General features: G+C 38.1%; 1 protein-coding gene across 5 annotated transcripts in view; it reads right to left on the bottom strand.

Moving 5' to 3' along the window:
* LOC132155115 (CMP-N-acetylneuraminate-beta-1,4-galactoside alpha-2,3-sialyltransferase-like) overlaps window positions 1–18,344 on the bottom strand; it is an 86,397-nt gene extending 68,053 nt beyond the window's left edge. Inside the window, exon 1 of one of the 5 annotated variants that reach the window (XM_059563927.1) lies at window positions 18,093–18,344. The gene's annotated coding sequence lies outside the window, so the exon portion shown is untranslated. The remainder of the gene's footprint in view (window positions 1–18,092) is intronic. The other 4 variants (XM_059563924.1, XM_059563925.1, XM_059563926.1 and 1 more) reach the window with 4 other exon arrangements.
* Window positions 18,345–22,291: the final 3,947 nt, after the last annotated feature.

Below are 22,291 nucleotides of genomic sequence, written 5' to 3'. Positions count from 1 at the left end.
TTAAATTTATTCTGACCAAATTCCACTTATTATATACACTATATATAAACTTGTAGATAGGTGCTTAGCGATATGGCCAAAATACTGACCCATTTATGGAGCCCGTCTCACCCTCAAAGCCCTCTGCATCGCAGGTGATTCCACCCACCGGTCACACAGCTTCTTCAGTCTGCTGCCATCAGGGAGGAGACTGTGGAGTCTCCAGGCCAGGACCAGCAGACAGAAGAACACCTTCATCCATAAGGCTGTCAGGAAGCTGAACTCACTCCCGACCTTCACTCCCCCCCCTCCCCCTTTTGCCCTAGGCACCACTGAACTCTGATCTGCACTGTGTTTACTTGACTGGTTTGCACTGCCATGTGCTGCTTTATTTAACTTTTTTTTTTTTTTTACATGGCCTTATTTGTATAGTTGTATTTTAGATTTATTCTGTATTTTTATGTTGTACTGTTAGTGTTTTCTGTATGCACCAAGGGTCTGAGAGTAACGCAATTTAAATTCTCTGTATGAATGTGCTGTACATGTGGAAGAATTGAGAATAAAATAGACTTGACTTTTGACTTGACAATATTTATTTATTTATGTTTTTAACTAAGCATTGGTCTCCCATAGTAGCATACATTTAAATCACGATAAACACTATAAAACCACACATATAGCACCTCAATAGCCTATTGGTATGAAAAAGAGTAGTCCAAAACATTCAGTATAAATGCACACATGCTATAGCTTAATCACAAATACATACTACAGTTTTATACTATTACTCATTTAATCAAATTCAGTGTGAATATCCCAAATTTCTGCCACAATACAATGGTGCAGTGAGTGTTACTGCAATAAATCCATGGTAAATGATGTTGATTTGTAGATTGAAAAGCCTTCTGACTGTCTTGTTGCACACAGCACTAGTTTAAATCACAGAGACAGTTGTGTTATCGCTGAATTCAAGCGCTTAACACTGGATCTCACAGCACTGCTTAATGCTTGTGTGACCCGAGTAAACGCATCTGTATGGTATTACATCTCTGCCACAATTCAATCTGCACGCGAAAGATCAGATTTTTTGCGAACTGAGTTTTGTGGAGAAAATTATTGTCTCGCAAAGAAGAAAGTATTTAGAGAACACGAAAATCAATTTTGCATTCAAAATAAGTTTTTGTGCGTGCAACGTTTCACTAGCTTGCTCACCTGATGCCTGCCCTCAGTACTCTCTAAATGCCAACGGCTCGCTTGCTGAACACAACCCAGCGTTACAATATGCCATAAATCCAGCTTTAATATTCTGAATTATATTCAGGTGTGCATAATTAAGCAGATTTTCTTTTATAGATAAAATGATCCAAAAAAGAGATTTAACTCTAACTAAATTATTAAATGCCCAGGAGATATTTTCAAAACTAATACAAGAAATTGATAGGTTAATGCAAAATGCTCAGTGGATCATTAGGGTCAGTCAAAAACATGTGGAGAAGAAAAGATGCATGTTAACTTGAAAAGATTAGGAATTAAGGTGAAGAATTAGGTGTGAAATCACTAGGAACCATTTAGTCTCCAGCGCTACCATTTTCCAGAACTGTAGCCTACCTGTCCCTACCAGTCTCCAGAAGTACAAGGTGTCAGGTTCTCAGAGACACAGGTTAAGTATAGAATCCCAAAAATAAATGACCCATACTTAAGAATCACATACTGAACTGTAGTAAAATACTTGAAGACTGATATATATATCGGCTTTATAGACAGATAAATTGAGAGTAACTCTTGAAGGACTTGCACCACATCGTCTTGTAACACTGTTTGTATCATCTCAAGATTTTATCTGTAGAAGATAACCTGCTTAATAATTATGCACACCTGAATAGAAGGCGTTTTTTTACTTCCAGGCTTAATGAAAAAATATAGTCAGAATATCAACTTGCCTTATATTTATGCATGTACTGTATTTTTCCACTTCCGCTATCATCAGCAATGCAAGGTATGTTGTGATTGGTTGTCAAGGCAGCCAATTAGAATTTTGCAGCCTCATCTCTGACTGGCTGGAATTATGGCATATTGTATTGCTGGGTTGTGTTGAGCAAGCCAGCCGTTGGCATTTAGGGAGTGAGGGCAGGCATCAGGAGCAAGTTTAAGCTCAAACGGGTGCACAACGCTTTGCTATGGTTTTCGAGTTGAACGACATATTTCCTGGAAACGGTGTGCAATGGGGTTTGAGATTGATTTTCTCTTTTTTGGTGGGTTTGTCAAGCATGTCAGCCCAATCAGCAGTGACATGTTTATAAACCACGCGGTATTAAAGAGACAGCTTGCACAATGTAATTAACATCTAAATAAATTCACAAGAGCAAGTATATTGTTTGCACATTTATATGCATTAAAGGCAAAATAACTGAAATAATAATACCACAAGTATAGATCTGGAACGTCTTTAAGTCTGCCTAAATATAATTTAGTAATTGCATTGTCTTCTGGTCCATATCCTTTCCTTAGGAAGGTATACTAGCTAGACATTGATAAAAATGTAACATAAAAATACTATACATATTTATATATTTTGCTATTGTGGAGTGACAATTTCATAAACTTTTATAATGTAATGGTTATTATATAATGGTAAATATTACAATATCATAGCACAACAACAGTGATTAGCAGTAATGAAAAGCCTAATGCTCACAATAAAAATTATACGGTCATATAGATCATAACACAGTCTCAAAGGTAAGAAGTGGATTATCCTTCACCTGAAATGTTTGTCCTTTCATCCTGAAATGCGAGGCAAATTTTGGATCATCACAATAATTAGGAACCACAGTTTCCACAAATCCCTTCACTCGATTGGGATGTTCTCTTTTATTCTGGACGGCAAGGGCAGTGACCAAAACATTGAGCGTATTTTGCAGTATTCATCAAAAAGAACACAAAGAATGGCCTTCTCAGCTACTATAACTTGCAACTCTTGCATCATCATAACAGAGTGTTCAACGAACTACCATATCCATTTAAAAAACTTTTTGCATCGTTTTGTCAGGGCTGAACAAAGCCCAGGTGAGCAAGCTAGTGAAACGTTGCACGCACAAAAGAGAAGGTCTGCACACATCCAAAAACTTATTTGAAATGCAAAATGCACTTTTGTGCGCTTAAAATATGACTTTTCGCATACAGAATTATGGCAGAGAACTAACCCTATATACATCAGTTCTAGTGAGCTCATGCCAAATGGCAGTTTGAACTTTGACCCAAGTGGTTAAACGGTCCCTGTGGCATGATCAAACGATTCACACAGTTTCGTTCCGCTTTTGGTGCATATACATTATACACTCAGCTAAAGGATTATTAGGAACACCATACTAATACTGTGTTTGACCCCCTTTCGCCTTCAGAACTGCCTTAATTCTACATGGCATTGATTCAACAAGGTGCTGAAAGCATTCTTTAGAAATGTTGGCCCATATTGATAGGATAGCATCTTGCAGTTGATGGAGATTTGTGGGATGCACATCCAGGGCACGAAGCTCCCGTTCCACCACATCCCAAAGATGGTCTATTGGGTTGAGATCTGGTGACTGTGGGGGCCATTTTAGTACAGTGAACTCATTGTCATGTTCAAGAAACCAATCTGAAATGATTCGAGCTTTGTGACATGGTGCATTATCCTGCTGGAAGTAGCCATCCGAGGATGGTTACATGGTGGTCATAAAGGGATGGACATGGTCAGAAACAATGCTCAGGTAGGCCGTGGCATTTAAACGATGCCCAATTGGCACTAAGGGTCCTAAAGTGTGCCAAGAAAACGTCCCCCACACCATTAAACCACCACCAGCCTGCACAGTGGTAACAAGGCATTATAGATCCATGTTCTCATTCTGTTTACGCCAAATTCTGACTCTACCATCTGAATGTCTCAACAGAAATCGAGACTCATCAGACCAGGCTACATTTTTCCAGTCTTCAACGGTCCAATTTTGTTTGGTGAGCTTGTGCAAATTGTAGCCTCTTTTTTCTATTTGTAGTGGAGATGAGTGGTACCCGGTGGGGTCTTCTGCTGTTGTAGCCCATCCGCCTAAAGGTTGTGTGTGTTGTGGCTTCACAAATGCTTTGCTGCATTCCTCGGTTGTAACGAGTGGTTATTTCAGTCAAAGTTGCTCTTCTATCAGCATGAATCAGTCGGCCCATTCTCCTCTGACCTCTAGCATCAACAAAGCATTTTCGCCCACAGGACTGCCACATACTGGATGTTTTTCCCTTTTCACACCATTCTTTGTAAACCCTAGAAATGGTTGTGCGTGAAAATCCCAGTAACTGAGCAGATTGTGAAACACTCAGACCGGCCCGTCTGGCACCAACAACCATGCCACGCTCAAAATTGCTTAAATCACCTTTCTTTCCCATTCTGACATTCAGTTTGGAGTTCAGGAGATTGTCTTGACCAGGACCACACCCCTAAATGCATTGAAGCAACTGCCATGTGATTGGTTGATTAGATAATTGCATTAATGAGAAATTTAACAGGTGTTCCTAATAATCCTTTAGGTGAGTATATAAAACATTTATCAAACTCTTCATATAATTTTATCAAGGAAAATTATAATCGCAATAATTATCGTTATCGAATTATCGCCCAGCCCTACTTCTAGATATAGATTTTTGTGAAAGGGGTTTTTTTTTTTCGGAGGTGGGTATTGTTAAATTATATCTAATTTATTTCTTCAAAATTTGTTAATACTTTACTATCGCTTAGTGGTGAATATTTCATTATTTGTTTATTATTCATGTAACAACACTTACTGTTATAGTTTTCATTAGTAAGCATTGCTAAATTATAAGAACTTTGTCTTGTGCTCTTTGTGCCCTCTTGATTGTTTTAATGTCTGCATGCATATTTACTATTGATGATTACTGTTTGTCTTACCAATTATACACACTACAACTCAAAAGTTTGGGATCAGGACATTTTCTTTTCTTTTTTTTCTTTTTGTTTTTTATAAATGTATATTTTATTGAGCAAAAATAAAAGTGAATTAAAAAAATGCAGACATGGAAAGTTATGACACCCTTAAGTCTAAAAGAACATTTTACTCTATGTTAAAAGGAAAAGGCTAACAATATTTAAGAAATAGAGAAGAACAAGAAAACAGAGCTTTTACATGTTAAGTCAGTTCCCCTCGAGTTCACATACGTGTCTCAGTACATTAACCACAGGTGTAGTTCATAACATCAAGTATGCAAGGTCCAATAAAAAGTAATTTATTTATTAAAAGATTAACAATAATAGTGGCCTATGAAATGTGTTATTTCTTTCAGAACTGTATTGCACATATCATTATTAACATTATTATTATTTTGGCAGGTTGTAGTGAAGAGATTTGAGTGATAAAAGTATCGGAAGATACACAGAGACAAAGAAAATGGTGAAATGCACGTCAAGTGAGCTCTCAGAGCAGCGCTGGAGATGAAGTTCATGTGTTCATGACCTCATACAGGTGCATCTCAAATTAGAATGTTGTGGAAAAGTTCATTTATTTCAATAATTCAACTCAAATTGTGAAACTTGTGTATTAAATAAATTCAATGCACACAGACTGAAGTAGTTTAAGTCTTTGGTTATGTTAATTGTGATGATTTTGGCTCACATTTAACAATAACACACCAATTCACTATCTCAACAAATTAGAATATGGTGACATGCCAATCAGTTAATCAACTCAAAACACCTGCAAAGGTTTCCTGAGCCTTCAAAATGGTCTCTCAGTTTGGTTCACTAATTTGAGTGAACTTCACAAGGAATGCACTGAGGCTGGGGTCAAGGCATCAAGAGCCCCCACACACAGACATGTTGAGGAATTTGGCTACAGTTGTCGTATTCCTCTTGTTAAGCCACTACTGAAGCACAGACAATGTCAGAGGTGTCGTACCTGGGATTAGGAGAAGAATTGGACTGTTGCCCAGTGGTCCAAAGTACTCTTTTCAGATGAGGCCATCCTTAAAAATATTTTGGTTTGCAGTAACAGTAATTTTTTTTTTTTAAAAAGGGTCGGTCTATTTTTTTTTTTTCAACTTTCAATGTAAAAAAAAAAAAAGTACATTTTTGTGATGGTGATGACGTCGGTATGAATTTAAACAAATCAGCATATCGTGACGTCACTGACTGGTAGGGCTGTCAAAATTGCTCAAAATTGACGTTCGAATATTCCCTCTAAAAAATACACAAATATTCGAACTATTCGAACATCTGGTTGCGCATGTTGTCAATGATAATACAAAGAGACTAATTACTTGTATAGATAGTCTATTTAAGTTTAAACATATATGACGACGTATTACCTACACAAAAACAAGGAAATCAACAAATGGCCAAGACTGCAGACCTCACGCTCTCTCACCCTCACGTTCTCTGCGCATAATGGTTTAAATGAACACATTAACACATTTTTGTGCAATTAATTTAAGGTCGCGACTTTTGTCCCAAATATAGCAGGCTCCATTCAGTGATTGAAACAAATATTATTAATATTAATTGAAGTTTTACAGCATATAGAACTGACATTGAATGCTCCGAGCAAGCTGTGCTGTGGTAAACATGGAACTTTTCCTTGACATGAAACGATAAATAATCAAACCTCGGATCCATTGCTTGACAGAACTCCCCGAAGCGTGCCCCATCCGCAATACTGATAGGTCTCATGTCCTTAAAAATGAACGAAATTATTTTATCCGTTATGGCCTCTTGTCGTGATGCAGACAAAGAGCTTGTGGCGAGCGATGCAAAGTAACGTTAAGTGTCAAGACGTGACTGTTTAGCTGGAGTTCCACACATTATGCCATGCTCATTTGGGTGCACATTTTTGAGATGTGACCTCATGTTGCTAGTGGTCGAATGGTATGCTAACTGTATCTTAAATAGCTTGCATACAACTTTATCTCGCGGGTCAACAATTTTACCTCATTTTCTCTGCTGCGGTCGAGTTGGGCTTTGCACTTGCTGGCATCTTCCATGAAGACGCGTCAACTTTCAGCAGTGATGCTGTGCCAGACAGTGCGACTCCTGTGAGGCTGTGACCTGTCCCTGAACCCTCAGGGTTCAGGGTGGGCTAGCGCGCCCACTCGCAAAGACGACAACCACGCCTCTACTACCGCGGGCCTTTTTTTCCATATTTTTTTTTTATTCGAATATTAATTTTCACCTTCGAAATTCGTTTTTTTAAAACTATTCGAATACATATTCGAATTTAGAATATTCGTTGACAGCCCTACTGACTGGGTCTTCAACCCGTGCCTTCGGTCGCATCATTGCAAACCTCATTTTGATGCAGGCTATATAGACCACAAACAAATTTAAATCTGTGTCAAAAACATGTTTATTGCATGAATTTCAGGTGAGAAAAAAAATGAGGTACTGTTTTACTCGCATCCACCGCTACGTATCAATGCAACCTACAAATGAGAGAACGTTTACTTTGCTTTCTTGAGTTGTCACTTTTGTGAAAAAAATCCTGTTTGAGTGACGAGTGTTCATTGAATCGATTGTAAAATCGATTTTGCATGTCTAAAGTTTTATACGGCAAATAACACCAAATATAGGTAAATCCACGGACAACAGGCAGGAGGAATGTAAAGATTCAATATATTGGTAAATACCAATATTTCTGATGATTTATTGGCATGAAGTTACGTGCAAAATGACAAACAGGAGTGTAACATTGTCGAAAAACAATAAGCAGAGTGGACTGCCATAATGCAAAACATTTACTGCAGGCTTCAACATGGCTGTGTTTACGATTAAATTTCAAAAAAAAAAAAAAAAAAAAAAACGCATAGGCGATTTTCTTAGGCTATTAAAAAATTTTTTTCTTCGGATATTCGTCGAATTTAAAATAAAAATCCACATTTGAATGCGCATATGAATTTTAGGTGTGCATTAAGGAAGCAGCCTTATGAGCCCCGGTACGTGTTCCATTCCATCTTGCCACGCGCACAGCTGTGTCTACACAACTTTCAGAGGTGGACGAGCTAGACACACAGTATCTGCTTTCTCATCTTTCACCTCGTGTATGCACACGAGATGCGATGACAATATATGTGTCATTGCATTATAAGGTTATGTTAGCCTATCCAGTTGAAGCCACTTAAAAAAAAAAAAAATCAATGTGGAGAAGATCTTATTTACATCAAAACTGAAACCAAGCCGTTCACACAGAACGCATATTTCGCGCATCTCATGTTTTTAAATGAAAAAATGTATCCTGTGTGACTGGCTTTCCGCCCTTTTTATTTATTTAACAATGCATGCATACATGATGCTGTTTTGTTTATAGTTCTTTAAGCAACTTAATAATAATTGGTTCATAAACATTATTTTAAATATTATGTTTTTTTCACAGTCATGTATTCTAATGCTTTGAATAAACATGCAGTAATATTTTGCTCGATGCGCTATCTTGAGCCTCAGAAGAGAAGCAAAAAGCTTTTCTTCACCCTAACTGAAATTATGCTTTTAAAATTAGAATACAATTCGAATTTTGATCATATTTAAGTAAAAAATTCAGCTATTTTGACAGCCCTAGGCGATTCAAGCCCGAAACTGTATGAGACTGAATACCGGCTGAATTCACATTTCTGTTGTAAAAAGAGAAAGATTGTGCAAAAGTATTATTTGCGGTTATGCGTGTTTGTCCGAAGCTGCAGTTGCTGTGTGACACGTGTTCAGAAAAAAAAAAAAAAACCTGGACGCGCTCCGAGAAAAGGTTGTTAAAATCATTTTCTTATTTTCGTTTTCGAAACTTGTGTTGGTTGATTCGTGCTTGATTCGTGCAATAGATTTTCGAACATAAAGTGACAGTCGACACGGTCACGGTTTTAGACTAGAGAGGAGAAGGGATGGGAAAAGATCTGGGCACAGATTTTCCAGAACTTTGTGGCAAGTTAAAGCGGTGTCGAGCTGTTTTAATGAATTTTTTTAGATGTATTATGGTGCCCGAACCCGTATGACTTTGAACAGTGACCGCGAACATTTAGTTTACTGCAGCCGCAGCCGTCATTACCAAGCGCGAACCGTTGACTCTGACAGTGAGTGAGCGTATGAGACGAAGCGAACGCACAGGCCACAGTGTGACATCCGTGTAAACACAGATGACGTCAAGGGGTTTCTTTTTTATTAAAGAAGATAGCCTTCATTTGTAGGCCAAGGCAATTTATATATTTACAATACTTACTAGGGGTGTGCACGGATAGTCGAACATTCGAATATTCGTTCTGCTCTAATTATTCGATAAATAAAAATGATATTCGAATTTCGCAAAAAAAACAAAAAAAAGTTCTCAATTAAACCGAATTTGGACACTTTCTGTGATTCTCCACGGCATATTTGAAGATGTATGCAAGCAAAAAATAATTAATTAATTAATGAATAAGGGGCCATTCACATATCGCGCCTAAAAACGCATGGAAAACGCTAGGCGCGACGCTTTCTCCTTCTTTCCAAAGCGCTCGGGCAGAAGCGCTCCTGAGGCGTCTGTCATTGCTAAGCAACAATGACGCGCTCTCTCCATGAAGATGCAGAAATTTCAGCAAAGGATAAATGGATTAGCAGCACAAAAAAATCGCTTTCAGTAGCTCTGCTACTAAATTTATTTCAAAATGACAATCCATATACAGATATAATCAGCTGTTCCTTCATCTTGGCTGAGCTTTCAACGTTGTTAAGGGAAAGGATGAAGCTGATTGGTTAGTTCTTGTCACATGACCCGCGGTTTGCTTGAGGCTCTCTGAAAAGTTGAGATGTTTTTAACTCGATGCGGTGCGGACGCGCTCGGAAAAAACGGGTGCTTCGCACCGCGTGCTCAGTGCAACCGCGTCGCTTCCATTATGAGCGCGCCATACCGCGTGCCTACATTGGAAATAACGAACTTGAGACGCGAAATGTGAACGGCCCCTAAGAACTGCGGTCTTCCTACTTCAAATATGCCGTGGAGAATCACAGAAAGTGACCGAATTCAAGAACATTGTTGCAGCATCTCTCAAGCAACGAATAAACACCGCTAACTTGGAGAATGCAGTGAAAACTCCTCTTCTCGCGTCTGCCCTAGACCCTTGGCACAAACATCTCAGGTTACTTGATGAAAACATGAGAGAAGTGAGTCCCGCCAACGTCTGTGCCGTCAGAGTGCTTTTTCTCCGAGGCCGGCCTTATTGTTAACTGACTAAGGAGCCGACTTTCCTCCGATCATGTTTACATGCCTGTGTTTCTTAACAAGAACATAAAACAATAGAAAAAAAAGCAAAAAAGATTTGCTTACAGTTTAAAAGTTTCAAAGTTAAGTGTAGGCTACGTTCTACAATAGCCTAATTGCTGCAGGCTGCTTTACGTTTTTTCTTTAACTTTTTCTTTTTTCTTTGTTAACTTTTTTTTTTGCTTTTAATCTGTACTTTTGTTTGTTTGCACGCATTGTTAAAGGTTTTCAGCTACAAAACACGATGTGTGATGTTAAAGCTTATTGTGTGTATGCTTGTTCAAAATGACGGAAACAATAAATGTTGCTGAAAAATAACATCTGTCTCATTAAACTTAATTTAAATAAACGAATATTTGAATATTCGTTTTTTGTGAGCTCAAATATTCGAATGTGATATTTGCGGAAAACGCCCATCCCTAATACTTACTTAAATATAATTAATAGTATTTTATTGCGTTTGTATTAGTTGTTTGAAGAGTAAAAAAAAAAATTTGTCGGTCTTAACGCAAATTTACAATCGGCAAGTCGGTCGGACTAAAAGCAAAAAAAAAAAAAAAATTGAGTCGGTGCTAAATTGACAGGGTCGGTCGGGTTACGACAAAGAAGAATATTTTTATGGATGGCCTGAGAGCAACTTTTTTATTTCTAGAGCCCGACCGATATATCGGCCGGCCGATATTATCGGCCGATATAAGCTAATGGCATTTATAACGGCCGATGAAACATGAGAAACAGAGTCTCATGCTTCACTCATGTTATGAGTGTTGCATAGTGTGCCCACCAGAGGGAGCTCTGCAGCTCCAGAGTTAACAACAGCGCCAGAAGTCCACTACAGAAGAAAGCGATCAGCCAAGCCACGGAGATGTAACAAGCCAGACGGTGAGTCTGTCGTTCGTCATGTGAAATGATTGTAGATTTAGTTCATACCCTGTATATAAAAACTGTGTGGTAGTTCTAGCTAACGGTCCTATCATTATCACTTCTAAATATTCTGTAACATCACTTACAGCCACTAATGCATTGCTATATTAGATTAGCCACAAAGCTAATACCATGTTTATCAGTGGAAGAGCGCGAACGTTAATAGGAGGTCAAACTATAACGTTAGCGTTTAACTTATTCTTATTCTATTGCGGTGTGTTTCCCACATAATGACCGCGTAATGGGCCTTTCACACAGGACGCGGTATGCACAGCGCTTGCCGCTGGGTTCACCGTTGCCCTTCAGATACAACGCGATTTGCGCTGCGCTATGGCGTAGGCGGGGTTTTAAAAACGTTTAGCGAGAGCTCTTTCATAGTCTGTTCCTCCTCCTTTCGGTCAGCAGCAAACATGTATCTGTCCCGTTGTAAGAAGCGAGCGATAGCGCTAGTCCTGCTGATGAGAATTAAGAGAGAAGCAAGGAAGAAGAGGCTACCCTCAGGTCCAGAGAACAATTTGGTGAATTCAGGCTGGTTACGTTACTCTAACGCTAATAGCTTCCTTTTTAGCAGGCCCCTTAAATGCTTGCTATTAACTTGTTTGAAGGTGGTTCTTCTCAAAATTGACAGCGGTGTGTTCATGACACTAACGTTAACCATTCAACTTCGAATTGATTCCGTAATCTTCCGGTAATAGTAGGCAAGACGATGTTCTGTGAGGGCAAATATAGTGTAGTTACAGTAACTACAGTAGGTGCGTCAGAAATGATTAAACCAGAGGGGACATGTAAATAAATGTGAGCTGAACAAGCGCTTTTTTTTTTACATATTGTTTCAAAGCAGCTTTACAGACATAACAGGAAAATGTTGAAATAATATTGTTAAATATAAGTAGGTAATACCTATTGCTTGACAAATAAAAAAAATATATATATTTCTCATTTTTGCCTATGTAGGAGATCCCAGTTTATTATTATTATAATTCTAATGATGACATGAGTAATGATACATGGTGATATTATTAATACACATCCTTATTCTTTCTCTGTCTCTCTTTCTGCCTACAGATGGCTGAAAGGTGAATGCTGTAGCAGCAAAGTGTGGGACTACTTCTGCAAATACTTTAACTTTAGTATTATAATTTATTTACAGTACACACACAGACTGTTAAAACCAGCTTCAACTGGAAGAAAGTAAAAGTGTTAAATGTTTAAAACCAGACTGTTTTTGATCATTAAAAAATATATACTTTTGATGTGCAATTGTTTAGTCATTGAGACTGTAATCTAAGGCTTTTTTTAACATAGTCCATCCTGGAAAATGGTTTATACAGCCCACATACATAGAACAGGCAGATATTTTGCTATTGAATGTTGTGTAAGTGCAGTTTATAGGAAATGGGTCTAATATCCAGATTATTTTTAAAATCAAAATATCGGCTTATAAATCGGCTCTTTTCGAGTTAATATCGGCATCGGCCCCCAAAAATCCATATCGGTCGGGCTCTATTTATTTCACTTGAAAAACCAAGATCCTACAATCTGGAGGAAGGGTGGAGAAGCTCATAGCCCAAGTCGCTTGAAGTCCATTGTTAAGTTTCCACAGTCTGTGATGATTTGGGGTGCAATGTCATCTGCTGGTGTTGGTCCATTGTGTTTTTTGAACCAAACTGGTTCTTTTGGTGATTGATTCTGAACTGATTCTGTGCTAATGTTATGAGTGCGAGTAAACCAAAGGCTTGAATGAAGGGCAATCATCACCAATGACGCCACTACGTCGAGCGCAAAAGAACCGGTGAACTGTTTTCTTTAACCGGTTTATTGAATCGAACTGTCTGAAAGAACTACTGGTGATCTGAAAACCAATGAGTCAATCTTTCATTCATTATCTGGCTCGGCTCGGTGTTCTCTCTTCAGAGCAGTTCAGTCAGTGTACTGTTTGAGTAAATGAATTACTCCGAGATATTGGTTTGAACTCAGAAGGAGTGTCAGCCACATTAAAAAAGTTAACAGCTTAAGTCATCTGTGGATTAATGCGTATTGGAGATGTGAACCGTTTAAAACCATTCAGTTCGATTTGGTGAACTGGTTCAAAAAGATCCGGTTACATCGAATGATTCGGTCGCGAACTGGATATCACAAACTGCTGTGTTTTAAACTCTCTCACAACAGACACGGAAGAGAAGACAATGATGAATGAAGTCGTAGTTTTTGCTATTTTTGGACCAAAATGTATTTTCGATGCTGCAAAAAAATTATAACTGACCCTCTGATGTCACATTGACTACTTTGATGTTTATCTTACCTTTCTGGACATGGACAGTATACCGTACGCACAGCTTCAATGGAGAGACCGAGAGCTCTCGGACTAAATCTAAAATATCTTAAACTGTGTTCCAAAGATAAACGGAGGTCTCATGGGTTTGGAACGACATGAGGGTGAGTTATTAATGACATAATTTAGATTTTTCGATGAACTAACCCTTTAAGTATTTTAATTTGTTGAAGGTGAATTGGTGTGTTTTTAAGTGTGAGCCAAAATCATCACAATTAAAAGAACCAAAGACTTAAACTACTTCAGTCTGTGTGCATTGAATTTATTTAATACGAGTTTCACAATTTGAGTTGAATTACTGAAATAAGTGAACTTTTCCACATTCTAATTTTTTGAGATGAACCTATATATTGACACGGCAGATGCTGAAAAAGCCAAGCATCACACATGCTTAACTGTGTAGTAGATTAAACTGCACTGCTTATTCACACAGAGAAATGCAGAATAGGCAGACTTCATACTCCGTCTTTATACAGTTTAATATTCACAGACACTAGTGCATATTGCAATTGAATTAATTGTACAGCACTACTTTTAAATTATTTTTTAAAATATTCCACGATGTTCCATGTTATATAGCAAAAGACAACAAACATTGTGCTTTCACACTGATCGTGTCATCTGCATTTTCAGAATCTGAAACTAATGCGATTTAATGGGCAAACCACTGATGCTAATGCGCTCTAGTTTTTATTGTGGTAGGGGAGGAGCCATGCTCAGTGGCTGCAGTGCATCATCGAGACGTGATTTGAGGCCCGCCCAAAAAATCCTGAACACAGAAATGGTGAAAACACAGACTTTAAAAATGGGTAGGATTCAACTATTTTGGACTGAACAATACAGGGTGTTAAAAATGAAGATTCCAAAAGAAAGGTTTGTCTACTTTCAATAATAATTTTTTTTCTTCAGACATTCTTCTTGTAATCCAATAAATATCAGATAAGTATCGCACTGGGATCACAAAATCTCTGGAATTGAACCATACTGGGTCTTAATTAAGATTACAAAAGAAAAGTTTAAGAACCAGAATCTAGAAGGACATTACAATATCTTAAATAACTTCTAGACGTACAGGCTTGCGAACTTTGAACATCAAAGTAGGACTGGGTGATAGAACGATAATTATCATGATATAATTTTCCCTCTATAGAATGATAATGCATGTTTGATAAATGTTCAGTATAATTTTTGTGCCAAAAGTGGAATGAAACTGTTAACGGTGCTAAACCGACCAATCCGTTTTTTAATATATAATGACCCTCGAGGGTGTGTTGGTTAGGAAAGAAAAAGAAAAGAGAGACAAGAAAACTCACCAACTCATCATATACATGGTGAGATAACATACAACTACTACAAAACATTAATCAATTCATCAAGGCAAAAACACAATTGTTTTTTTAATGTTTTTTTTTTTCCTCTTCCTAAAGAATGGGGTCCGAAATCTGCAGTCAGAGAGTAATTGCTCACTCTGGACTGAGTTTGTGAAAAGTGAAGGCCTACAAGTATTTTGTCTGCTAGGGTTTGACAGTACAGTCGTGGCCAAAAGTTTTGAGAATTACATAAATATTGGAAATTGGAAAAGTTGCTGCTTAAGTTTTTATAATAGCAATTTGCATATACTCCAGAATGTTATGAAGAGTGATCAGATGAATTGCATAGTCCTTCATTGCCATGAAAATTAACTTAATCCCAAAAAAACATTTCCACTGCATTTCATTGCTGTCATTAAAGGACCTGCTGAGATCATTTCAGTAATCGTCTTGTTAACTCAGGTGAGAATGTTGACGAGCACAAGGCTGGAGATCATTATGTCAGGCTGATTGGGTTAGAATGGCAGACTTGACATGTTAAAAGGAGGGTGATGCTTGAAATCATTGTACTTCCATTGTTAACCATGGTGACCTGCAAAGAAATGTGTGCAGCCATCATTGCGTTGCATAAAAATGGCTTCACAGGCAAGGATATTGTGGCTACTAAGATTGCACCTAAATCAACAATTTATAGGATCATCAAGAACTTCAAAGAAAAGGTTCAATTCTTGTAAAGAAGGCTTCAGGGTGTCCAAGAAAGTCCAGCAAGTGCCAGGATTGTCTCCTAAAGAGGATTCAGCTGCGGGATCGGAGTGCCACCAGTGCAGAGCTTGCTCAGGAATGGCAGCAGGCAGGTGTGAGCGCATCTGCACGCACAGTGAGGCGAAGACTTTTGGAAGATGGCCTGGTGTCAAGAAGAGCAGCAAAGAAGCCACTTCTCTCCAAAAAAACATCAGGGACAGATTGATCTTCTGCAGAAAGTATAGTGAATGGACTGCTGAGGACTGGGGCAAAATGGGTCATATTCTCCGATGAAGCCCCTTTCCGATTGTTTGGGGCATCTGGAAAAAGGCTTGTCCGGAGAAGAAAAGGTGAGCGCTACCATCAGTCCTGTGTCATGCCAACAGTAAAGCATCCTGACACCATTCATGTGTGGGATTGCTTCTCATCCAAGGGAGTGGGCTCACTCACAATTCTGCCCAAAAACACAGCCATGAATAAAGAATGGTACCAAAACACCCTCCAACAGTAACTTCTTCCAACAATCCAACAACAGTTCGGTGAAGAACAATGTATTTTCCAGCACGATGGAGCACCGTGCCATAAGGCAAAAGTGATAACTAAGTGGCTCGGGGACCAGAATGTAGAAATTTTGGGTCCATGGCCTGGAAACTCCCCAGATCTTAATCCCATTGAGAACTTGTGGTCAATCCTCAAGAGGCGGGTGGACAAACAAAAACCCACTAATTCTGACAAACTCCAAGAAGTGATTATGAAAGAATGGGTTGCTATCAGTCAGGGTTTGGCCCAGAAGTTGATTGAGAGCATTCCCAGTCGAATTGCAGAGGTCCTGAAAAAGAAGGGCCAACACTGCAAATACTGACTCTTTGCATAAATGTCATGTAATTGTCGATAAAAGCCTTTGAAACGTATGAAGTGCTTGTAATTATATTTCAGTACATCACAGAAACAACTGAAACAAAGATCTAAAAGCAGTTTAGCAGCAAACTTTTTGAAAACTAATATTTATGTAATTCTCAAAACTTTTGGCCACGACTGTAGACTTATAACATAATAAAATAATAGTTCAGTCATTCTGTCATTTATTCATCCATCCTCATGTTGTTATAAAAAACCTGTATGGCTTTAATTGTTTAGCACAATGTTCATACTGCTTTCTTCTGAAAGTCAATGGTGACCTGGTGCTTTCAAATGCATTAAAAAAATTAGTCCACATGACTCAAATTATCATTCACATCCGTGTACACATTCAAATATGACAGCAGTGGGATTGTGTTGAGTAAATAACTTTACTTCACACAAAACTATTGTATGACTTCAGAACACTTGGAAAATTGTGCAGAAATAGTATGAACCACTTTCATGACAATCTTATGGTTCGTTTTTGGAACTTGAGTGCAGAACCTGCTTCCAGGTCCTGCTAAACACCCACTTTATGACATGATCGAAAATTATACAGGTTTTCAATAACACAGGGTGGTTGAATGATGACTATTCCCATTACCACAATAAATTTAACTCCTGTCAGTTGGGAACAATTTAGTGTGTGTGTGGGGGGGGGGGGGGGGGGTGCAGCACCAAGGTGGATTAAAGTCTGTCATGATAAACCGATCAAATTCTATACAATGTTATTATCACATGAGTATAACAATCATTCAAAACTGCATTAAGTGCTACAGAGACTGTGTTCCCCATTTGATACCTAAATACAAGTAAACAAAGAAAGCATGGAAATAAATATGCACCTTTTTCCTCAAGTTCACACAGGTATTCCTGCCGAGTAGCAGAAGTTCATCCCATGCACATGTTCCACTAACATCTGGTAACAATATTCAATACGTTTTAACTTCATTTTGAAAACTAAGAGACGGGAAAGTCCGGATCCATATGGTGGTCACTCGTCTGTTTTATAGCCTAGCTGGCTATTTTGTTCTTCAAATCACAAGTGAATTGCAGCAGCAGCAACAACAGCAAGCGTAGAGCACATTTTGATAATGTTTTATCTGTCTAAAAGTATGCAGACTGCTGTGTGATAATGGCACTGTCTGTGATGTCCTGAAACGGTATTATCTGCGTTTCTCAGACTGAGCGCGCAGGCAGGCTAACGGTTTACCGCTTTACTTCACACACAAACTACTCTCAGCTCTCAAGATAAACACAACATAAACGATACATTTAGACCACCTAAACCCGAGTGACGATGGAGAACAGGGTTAGACTAAAATACATATAATGGAAAATATGAAGGACGTACGATGGATTAAATGCGTTTAGGGGCCTAAAGCAAAGCAGCTTGTTTGCGCTCATTCAGCAAGACAGCCACACAAATACAGTCTAGACGGGTTAAAACTCATCACAAGCACACAATATAGTGCTCTTTTAAAAACACTCACCAATTTATATAGTCAACGTTTTAAACATCGCCGAGTTAACGTTAGTTTGTCGCGCGCAGATTGAACAGTAACGTTAGCTCTGTGGTAAGACAAACGTCCGGTATAACGCATGTAAATGTAACGTTACATATAAATTCCTCATTCAATTGGTATACTTTCACATTACCTGTCTCCACCAGTCGTCAAAAGCCTCAGGTTAGAATGTTATCGACCCCATTTTTCTTTTCCTCCGTTGTTATCGTCCATCCCTTTTCTATTAAAAAAAAGCGAGGATATCACCTCCTCAAAGCAACGAATGTGAAGCTGCGTGTTGGTTTATTTGGGAATCACCCTCTTCTTCTTCTTCTTCTTCTTCTTCTTCTTCTTCTTCTTCTTCTTCTTCTTCTTGGTTATGGCGAGTTGCAATCTTTGAGCAGGAATCACCCTCTCCCTCTCCCCCCCGTTTTAAGTGGGAGGTCTACAGACGTGCCCAGCACGGTTGTGTCTCAAATACTATTAAGTCGTCTACTTAGACGGCATTATACACGGGTTACACAGTTTTGGAACTTCGCCAACGCCTGCTATCCCAGCTAACACACCAGGTACGAGTTACAAACTTATTGGTACATTTGGGTAATTTCATGACTAACTAACTGTCAACGTAGCTACTGTATTTAAGTTAGAGGAATAAGGTATACATTTAAAAAAAATAATAATAATTAGTTTTCATATATCGCCTTATAATGAGATAAATAATTTCTGTCGTGATCAGATCACAACCCAGCTAACACAGTTACGTCGTCCAGACCATATTCGTTGCAGCGACGTCCCAAATAACGTTCCAGCGACGTAACTTTGTGATTCCCATTTCCGTCGTGGCGACGTTATAGTGGAACGTCGCTGGGACGTGATGAGTACGTCCTAACGACCAAACTGGCACGTTATGAGGACGTGATATTACCGGATCATATTGGTCACAGCAACGTATTTTCACCTCACCTTTACCTTGAAATACATAAAGAACTAATAAACTCAATCCATCTCTGGTGCAAAAAATAAATGTTATGAAATCGATTTGTAATCTAATTATAGGGGATTCATAGTAAATACATCAATTACATACATGAAATGCAAACCAATACAAAAACATTACATTCTAATATAAAATAGACAAAAACACACTGCATTCATTCACAAATCAACATTTATTCAGCACTACTTTCTACAAATACTAAGCCAAAACATTTTGAACATTGCACCTGTTCATTAACCATGCAAAGTGTTTCTAAGTCACGAGCACAGAAAACTGAACACATCAATTCATAGATTACACAATATAAACAATAGAAAATGTTTGTCTTTTTAAGGATGGGGATAGTTAATGACATAATCAGTGAATATTATATATAATTATCAGTACACTTATTGATACAACTCTACATAATTTGGTGCAACAAAAAAATACATGATAAATAGATATGAAACAATTCAGCAGATACTGCACAGAGATACTGCACAAAGTAAAACTGTTTCGTGAGCGTCGTATATTAGGCTCCTGGTATAATTGTCTGGTGGTGATGTAACTTGATAAGATCTTATTTAATTTCATTTGGAGGAATAGATCCCATTATTTACGTAAAGATATTTTATGTAATTTAAGGAAAGATGGTGGTCTTGAAGTGTTGACTTTTGAAACCTTAAGTAATTCCTTTTTGGTGAGATGGTTAAGTAATTTAATTAAGGAAGCAAAGAGCATTTGGAACACCTTTCCCAAACATATTTTTGATTCACTGGGAGGATTAAACTTCTTGTTGAAATGTGACTTTAAAATTGAGAAGTTACCTGTGAAGTTGGCCAACTTTCACAAGCATGCCCTGTTAGCCTGGAAAATGGTCTACAAACACAATTTTTCTCCCACGAACTGTTATATTTGGAACAACAGGAATATTCAATATAAAAATAAATCTATATATTACCAAAGATGGGTAGATAACAACATTCTTTTAGTTGAACAACTCATGAACACAGAAGGACAATTACTAACATATGACGAGTTTCTTTCAAAAGCAAAATTTCCTGTCTCCCCTAAGGAGTATGCTATCGTTTTTGATGCTGTGCCAAGAAATATCATTCAGATCTTAAAATATAACTCAACTGTTGTAAGTGGCAGTTATTTGACTACACAAGAAATTTTCCTTGGCGACATTGACATCACTACCAAAAAATGCCCAAACAAATACATTAGGAATCTAATGCACACTAAAACACTTCCTGCAGCAAGATCCTTTTGGGCTTCTCAGTTTGAAGAAATCAAATGGGAAAGAATGTGGTTAATTGGGGACAAATTCCTCTTAAATAATAAAATAAAGGAGGTGTCTTATAAAATTGTACATAGAATATACCCAGCAAAGAAAACTTTAGAGAGATTTAAAATTGACATTGAATATTCCTGTACCTTTTGTGGTAATTTTGATGAAACAATTTGTCATCTGTTTTATGACTGTATATATAGTAAGATATTTTGGAGAGATGTTGAAAACTATATAAGACGTAAAACTGGACAAACTTTAACATTGAGGGGGAAAGATGTGTTTATTTACTTTGAAGATGGTGGAACAGATAAGGATTTTTCTTTTTTTGTCCAATTGTTGTTAGTCTTAGGAAAATTCCATATTCATAAGAAGAAATGGGCAGAGTCCAAACCAAATTTTGAACACCTTTTAGCAGAGCTAAAACAATATCACACCACTGTAAGAGGTCTTAAAAATAGAAAGGCTATTAAGACCGATCTTGTACTTTCTAAATATGTTTAATTTGATCCTTATATGTAATTTGGTCTCGTTTTTTGTTTATTTTATTTTGTGTTTATTGTTTGTTTTGTATGCCTGTTTTAGTAGTGTATTTGTGTATCAACCTTGGCATACACAGATGTTGTTGTATTGTATTGTTAATACTGAATAAAAAAAAAAAATTTAAAAAAAGTCTGGTGGTGATGTGCTTTAATTACACAGCATGCAGGAAAAAATGTAGGCTAATTCCTGCGCACAATTTTCTATTTTGTTCCCTCAATTTGCTAAATCATGTACACTATTTATACATCAAGAGAACGAATTAGTAAATTGTGCATACGATTTAGCAAATCGATGAAATGTAAAAGTAATCGTGCACGTTTTAGTAGGCCTACATCGAGGGATCTCTGATTACTGACTGTGGAGAAGACTCTTTCAGACAGCGCTGAGGAGGCAGAGTTAGGTGCTGGACAGCCGATAGAGAAGAAGAAGAGTGTCTTTCTTACCCCAGCAGCAGACAACAGGCTCTTCTGAGGGAAGGACAGGAGGCTTGATGCAGTGTTTTGCTGTAATAACAAGGCTTTTTCTCAGCACCTGATGTTCTTCAGAAAAGAGTTCCTCTAGTTTAGAGTCAGACACTCAGATTTCTTGCAAACTGGAATCTTTCAATAACATTTATGAGAAAATTGTTAAATGTGTTCTTCCTCCTCTTCTTCATCCTGAGCCTGCAGTAGTGTTGCACGGTGCACCGATACTTCAAAAGTATTGCGAAATTAAAAACGTCACGATTCCTAAATTTATTAGTGTTGATACTTCAAAGAATGACTGCGTTCCAGATTTGTAGGAGACGTATTTCATGTTGGCGTGTGCAACGCACGCTTCCAGTGCTATGGACGTCTGTCTTTTTTCTCCTCATGCAAGCAGCAAAAAAAGCACTACAGCGATTTGTTTGGTCAGACAGTTAATATATAATATTCACATTAATCGGGGATTAAACGTGGAGTTATGTTCTGTATGCTAAATATGAGCGTATCTGCACAGCACCTATAACTGCACTTTGTATCTGCTGATTGCTGATCGAGATTTACATGCTTGGCTCACTGACCCTGTATAATCGTTCATTTCATTCACGAACGAGATGTATCAGTTCATTCAACTTATTCACGAATGAGAAGATCTCTCGATCTCGTTCAGTGAAGGGCTTATGGGTTCAGTACATTCAACAAATCACATGCTCCGTCACATCTTGAGTAACTCTTTGACAGGAGGAAACCGTTCACAGAGCTGTTCACGAGCTGCGCATGCGCTGCTAATAGCGCTGCGCTTGTGCGCTGCTGTGGAGGGAGGAACTTCAGTGAACAAGAAATATGAGTCTACTAGCAACGTATCTTCCGTGATGTCCCCGATGCGCGGGTCGGGGTGGGTAAAGAAATTTTACTTTATTTGCGGGCTGGGGCGGGCCAAATTATTTCCTAAAAGCGGACCCGTGGGTTGGAAAAAAAACCCAACCCGCGCATCACTAGGCTGCATGTGCGAGCACAAGTGATACTGTGGCCACCGGTCCACGACTGGTAGAAAAAAGATGACGCTCACTAAA

The sequence above is a fragment of the Carassius carassius genome, chromosome 12 (assembly GCF_963082965.1).
Source record: "Carassius carassius chromosome 12, fCarCar2.1, whole genome shotgun sequence".
In the NCBI taxonomy this organism is placed as follows: domain Eukaryota; kingdom Metazoa; phylum Chordata; class Actinopteri; order Cypriniformes; family Cyprinidae; genus Carassius; species Carassius carassius.
The sequence above is the reverse complement of the archived record's forward strand: the minus strand, read 5'-3'. Positions and strand labels throughout refer to the sequence as shown.